Consider the following 6,914-nt stretch of genomic DNA (forward strand, 5'->3'; position numbering starts at 1 on the left):
AATAGAAATATCACAATACAAAATTACAAGTAAAAAACAGGGAGGATGTTATGGTGACATTTTTAGGATCTGTTGACAGTCAACAGTGTGTGTGTGTGTGTGAGTCAAAGTGGAGATGGGGTCATCTGGACTGAGTGGATAGTAAACAAACATTTTTCTTTACCTGCCTAAAAATAAAAAATAAAAAGCATCTCTTGCATCAGGAGACTTCACCAAACGTCCCTGTTTCCAGCAATAACAACGTGGTTTAAAGGGAAATGACTTCATGTTGATATTTGCTGCGTGCTCGGTGGTGTGACAGAAAAACGTGAACTCAAACCACACACACTGCATTCGCAGCAGCCAGTGCACCATGATGTGATCAATGCAGGTCAATGCACCATCTTCACCTGGTCCTCCAGAATCTGTTACTTAAGAAAATAAGTCTGGAGTCTTCTCGATCAAGTGTTCTGCCGACTGTTTCTCATTGATTTGCTGTCTTTGCAGTTTCACAGATTCAAAACAAACCTCCCCAGTCATGTTTTTTTTATCAGTGCCGCTGCACAGAGAAGATCTCGATCTTAAAAAAGCATGAAGGAGGTTCCGAATGATATCACTCTGGTTGATAACGTACCTAAAAATATCATAGTTTACTTTTAAGGTTTCGTAATCTTCTCCGTTCTGAAGGTGGTTCACAGCAAAATCTAAAAAGCAAAGGCCATGCTTCTACGTTTCATTGTCCTCTATTTTTCCTGACCTTCCCTCTGCACGGTAGATAACGGAGATTTTGAATGTGTAAGTAAAGTAAAGAAGATGAGGCAGAAACATAACTTAAACATAACAAAAGTGTTCAAAGCCCTTGAAGTTTCCCACATTTTGTCACATTACAACCACAAGCACAAATGTATTTTATTGGGATTTTATGTGATAGACCAACCACAAAGTTGCACATCATTGAGAAGTGAAAGGAAAATGATAAATGCTTTTGAACATTTCACAAATAAATATCTGAAAAGTGTGGCGTGCATTTGTATTCGGCCGCCCTGAGTCGACACTTTGTTGAACCACCTTTTGCTGCAGTTACAGCTGCGAGTCTTGGTTTTGCACCTCTAGAGAGTGAAACCTTTGCCCATTCTCCTTTGCAAAAAGCTCAAGTTCAGTCCGATTGAATGGAGAGCGTCTGTGAACAGCACTTTTCCAGTCTTGTCACAGATTTTCAGCTGGATCTAGGTCTGGACTTTGACTGGGTCATTGTAACACATGAATATGCTTTGACCTAAACCGTTCCATTGTAGCTCTGAGGTATGTTTAGGGTCATTGTCCTGCTGGAATGTGAACCTCCATCCCAGTCTCAAGTCCTTTGCAGGTTTTCTTCTTAGGTTGCCCTGTGTTTGGCCGCATCCATCTTCCCATCAACTCTGTCCAGCCTTCCTGTCCCTGCTGAAGAAAAGCATCCCCACAACATGATGCTGCCACCGCCATGTTACACGGTGGGGATGGTGTGTTCAGGGTGATGTGCAGTGTTAGGTTTCAGCCACACATAGCGTTTTGCATTTAGGCAAAAAAGTTCAATTTTGGTCTCGTCTGACTAGAGGACCTTCTTCCACATGTTTGCTGTGACCCTCACATGGCTTGTGGGGACTTCTTATGGCTTTTTCAACAATGGCTTTGTTCTTGCCACTCTTCCGTAAAGGCCAGATTTGTGGAGTGCACGACAATTGTCTTGTGGACAGATTCTCCCACCTGAGCTGTGGATCTCTGCAGCTCCTCCAGAGTTACCATGGGCCTCCTGGCTGCTTCTCTGATTAATCCTCTCCTTGTCGGGCCTGTCAGTTAAAGTGGACGGCCATGTCTTGGTGTGCAACACTCTTTCCATTTTCGGATGATAGATTGTCCACTGCTCCATGAGATGTTCAAACCTTGGGATATTTTTTAAAAACCTAACCCTGGAGGAGTGTAACAAGCTTGTCACGGCGGAAAGGAAAAAAAGAAGCATGTTTTCTCACTCCATGCTGGCATCAAACAAGAGAAACACCAGCACCTGACAAACCAAAATTTGCAGGACCAAGCCGAAACTCACCTCACACACCTTATAATGAGCACAGGCCTCTGCATGCAGAGTGCAGCAGCTGAAAAACCCTCCTGCCTCATGCTTTTACTTGAGCCTGAGCACCTGAGCTGTACTTGGCTTGGCTGCCAGGAGAAAGATGTCTTCACCTGTGATCACCCTGATATGTAAACCAATGTAAGGACAAATTACTCTGTCCAGTGCTTCAGCAACACTGACACACCAGATCCAAGATAGAGTCAGTTTGGAGAGCGCACAGCTCTACATGTACAAAAATGTGGCCTTTTTAACTGCCAGGGCAGGAGTTGAACAAAACCAAATTTATTGCAAGTAAAATAAAGAGGAAACAAAGAAAGAAAAAAGCAAAAAGTGAGCAATGCTGCTAAAAATAATGGTGTGTGTGTGTGTTAGTGTGTGTGTGTGTGTGTGTGTGTGTGTGTGTGCAGCATCTGCCAAGATGTTGTGTTTGGAATAATGCAAACAATAATTAATAAACCAGACGTGGATTCATAACAGTTATCAGTCACCGAGAGAATCAAGTGTAAAACAGCGTTTATAAAAAATACTGGAATGCAACATGTACTACTTCACTATGTACTAAGTTCAGAAGTACTACATACAAGTTTCTAACTACTACTTAACATGTACACTACTTTTTCCATCCAAAGGTGGAAAACATTTCAACTTTGCTTCCTATTTTCTGTACTTTTTGCTTCTGCTTGGTTTCAGTCTCTGATGTGTTTAGTGCATTTGTCAAAGCAAAAAAGTTCAAAATTAAAATCGGGAACTTCGGGCAATTTTGTGAAAATAAATGATTGATTGCATTTTATTTGGCCTCATCTCATCAGCTTGATTATATATATATTTCTTTTCTTTTTTTTCTGTGAGAAGAAGCAGAGAAGAAGACGTGGAAAACTGAAGAGGTGCTTGGGGGAAAGTAAAGTCCGAAAGAGGGAGTGGAGGAAGAGAAGAAGCACACGGAGAAGGTCAAGAATGCAGCTTGTGTCTAACTGTCGATTCTCCGCGTGAGCGCAACACGCCTGAGCCGCTGCTGGTGTCCTGCTGAGCAGCATGTTGACCTATGGGCTTGTTCCTAAATAACAGCAGTTTGTCTGCATCATAACCTAAACCTGACCCCAAGAGCAGCTTGGGGATTGAACCGCCAACCCTGTGGATAATCTAAAAAAACTCTCATCCTCTGGATCCTGGTTTAGTTCTTTTATGTACTTTGTGTGTTACTGTTTTTACCTGTGTCCATGTTAATGCACATGTTCAGTGATGAGAGTGAGCTACACTGTGCCACTAGCTGACACTGTTGATGTGCTGGATCCTTCAGGGTTGCAGATGTCTACGTTGTTCTTCTTCGTCCCACAGGGCGCTGACCTGAAAATAAAGAAGCCATTGAAGGTGAAGCTTTGTCTTTCATCTCTGCACGGTGCAGATTCCACAGGCGTTTCAGGTTTGAACCGGACCCGCTCAGTGTTGTTGGCAGACTCCACCTGTCTCAACAGAGTCAATACGGGCAGATGGGTGTGGATACGCGCGAACGCACGCCCACCCTGAGCCGGGTTCTGCTACAGGCCCGGCCCTGCTTATCTTCCAAGATCGGATGAGATTGGGCGTCTTCGGGTTGGTGAGGCCGAAAAAAACGAGTCATAATTGTCAAAAGTTGGATGTGACACAATTTACAGTGTACGAGTGATAAAGTGTGGTTGTCATACTGAGAGTTTCCCGTCCTCAGCCTGGACATGTAGCGGGTCCAGCTCCACCCAGAACCGAGCCAGCCCTCCTGATCAATGTGTCCCGTCCGTCAGAGTCGCCCACCTTCATGTTGCTGCCCCAGCAGACCACAGCGCAGGAGACAACTCTGGCCACCACAGACTTATAACAACCTGTTGCTAAAACAGATGCTGTTACGCAACTCAATCAGCCGCAGATGAATCAGCGGTGGCAACGATTAGATGGAAACCGACAGACTAAGGAATAACGGAAGATGGTTTTAGAGAGATTATCTCATCCACTACTGACTCGCACAGTCGCATATCGAGGTGTGGTTCTCTGGAAGCTGAGTCAATGCACTACACTCATTGCACACTGTTCACATTGGGGTGACTGTGGCGCAGGAGTTAAGGCGGTTGTTGCTTCGCTCCCTGGCTCCTCGGGTCACATGTCGCAGTGTCCTGCAGCTGGGGATTGAACCTGACCTCTTTCTTCCTAACTGGAACGAGTAAGACGTCCAGTGGACATGAGTCCACTTCCAGTCATGGATCTGGTTTGTAGTCAAACTCCCTGCAGTGTTTCAAGCTGTGAGTGTCAGACGTCACTTGTGCGGGTTAATGGGAGCAAACGGGCCGAGCAGGAACGCGTTTATTAGATGAGATGGCTGCACACCGGACTAAACTGGAATCAGGCAGAAGCAGCAGGAACACGGACATTATTAATGAAGAGGCAAACAAGGAGGATGAACAGCCTCCGGTCTATCGCGGGGAGCTAATGACTGGACGGAGCAAATGAGCAGGTGCGACCTTTTTCAAAGGGTCTTATCAGGTAGAAAGACGTTGCGATTTCCGCCTGTGCTCTGTCTCAAAGGCCTCGAGACGCAGATGTCACCAGGGCATGGTTGATATGACCTGAGCCGCCTTAATTAAGCATGTATTTGCTGCTCGTCATAAATACCTCTGTAAATACCGAGTGTGCTTCTGTGGTCAGTGGCACCGTTAATGGGGTGGAACGGGGTGAGAGGTCATTCTGCCTTGTAAACCAATAAATCACTTACGTCTGGGCCATGCAGGGACTTGAACCAGCGGAGACTGAGCCACAGTGGGGCTGTGATTTTTGTTACAGCTCAGTGTATAATCATGCCCTGGTGGATTAGCAGAAGCGCACTCGCTCTTCTTATGTAAAACAAGATGATATGAAGGTTTGGGAGCATCAAACATTTATGGTGACAGATCGAGCAGAGGAAACTCAGACGCTTTACTCAAACAGAAACGGCTTCAGACTGTCGGCAGTGCGTCGCTCGGTGGCTTCACAGATGGTGTTTTAATGTGTTCTAATGGGACATAATGAGTTCACTGCCGTGGCTTTTTTTTTTTTTTACGCCGCCAGGCTTTGGCTTTTACTTAACCGCTGTTTAAATATTACACACAAACCAACTTGTAAGAACACTTCGTTGACTTCCATGCACTTCCATGCATTTCCATGCATTTCCATGCACTTCCATGCACTTCCATGCATTTCCATGCACTTCCATGCACTTCCATGCACTTCCATGCATTTCCATGCACTTCCATGCATTTCCATGCACTTCCATGCATGCCTGGAGGCTCACCCCGTCTAACCCCAGCTCCTCCATCTGCAGAGCAACAGGTATCTCCCAACGTGCAACACTTGTCATACAGTGCAGTACAAGTGCACGACACCCGCTTCCCATTGTGGCTGCAGCTTTGGTCAGGGAGGAAATGTCGGCAGCAGGCAGCAGCTTTTACACATTAATGCGTCGACATCACTTTCGGATCCTCCGCAGGAACAACACCCGCGTCTCCCACCTCCAGATTCCAGACGAGCACAGGAAGTGGTCCGTTGCCAGAGAGCTTCATGTGCCGTCCAGATAACACTTTCCTGGAACAGCCAGTGCTGATATTCTGTGATATTCTATCAGATGATGAGGCAGGGAACCTCGCACAGTGCATCTGCCTGAAGGCTGGAGGAACCTACTGCCACTAGTAGACTACGGCTTTTCGCTCACTCGCGAAGCTACACGTGTTCAATCATTTATCTCTTGGTCTGTCACATTGAGGTGGCGCCTTTTGGAGAATGCATGTGTCAAGGCCAACGAGGAGAAAAAATAGCTGACTGTGTATCAGTACTGCAGAGTTCACCGGTGGCGCTGGAGAAAGGGGTCAGGTTTCAGGTTCTCACGCAGCCGACTGTAGGTGACCTTTGTTGTATAACTGTCCCCGTCATTGTTTTCTTTCCAATGCAGGTTTGAAACATCAGAAGGGAAATATATACGCGCTGTTCTTCATCCTTTTTGTGAATTTACTGGCATTCTGCAGCTAAAGGCACCAGTTTATTAGGTACACATCAATGTACTTAAAGTGAGTGCAGAGTGATACAACAGCTCTAAAGACAAACCTTGTCGTGTTCCGTATTTGTTGACATTGTGATGATTCAGCTCTATGATCATTTTGGAATTGCTCAACAGAAAGATGTCCGCCGACCTCCCTAATAGTAAGACAGTGGCTTTGGCAAACAATCAGGCCCCTTCACTCTTTGCACACTTTGCTATTAACCGTAAATCTAATTTGAAATGGAATTTTTTTTTAAATAATCTGAACTGAATTAGGGCCTATTCAAACTCCAAACTGATCAGGTGCATCCTGTTTGCTTTGGAGCTTGATTGAACTGAGTGGAAGACACAAGTGTGTGTGCTGAAGTCCCGCAGTGCAGAGACTTTCATTTTAGCGTTTTGTGGCGAGGCACCTATCAGGGCAGTGTTGGGTGTTCACAGGAGCACCGAGCCAGAAGGACCAGCTCATCACCTGGCTGATACCATCCCCACAGTGAAGCCCGGTGGTACTTTAGAGAGACCTGTCCACGGACAGTTCCCATCTCTTGTGTCTTCGCACTGAATCTGCCCTGAAGAAGGAGATGAACCGAGCAAATCCAGGTGTGCAGAGCGTGCAGAACTACAAAGCCTTCGAAAAGCAGAGATCTCAGTTTTTGGTTGTATTACTGATGTGCAAATATTTTCTATGTAAATACGTTCTCTGTGGTGATCGACGGGTGAAACGCACACACACAGACACGCAAGGAGAGAGAGAGAGAGAGAGAGGCGGTATCTGTTCCGCCCTCTCTCTCTCTC

This window comes from Channa argus, chromosome 6 (genome assembly GCF_033026475.1).
Source record: "Channa argus isolate prfri chromosome 6, Channa argus male v1.0, whole genome shotgun sequence".
Classification (NCBI taxonomy): domain Eukaryota; kingdom Metazoa; phylum Chordata; class Actinopteri; order Anabantiformes; family Channidae; genus Channa; species Channa argus.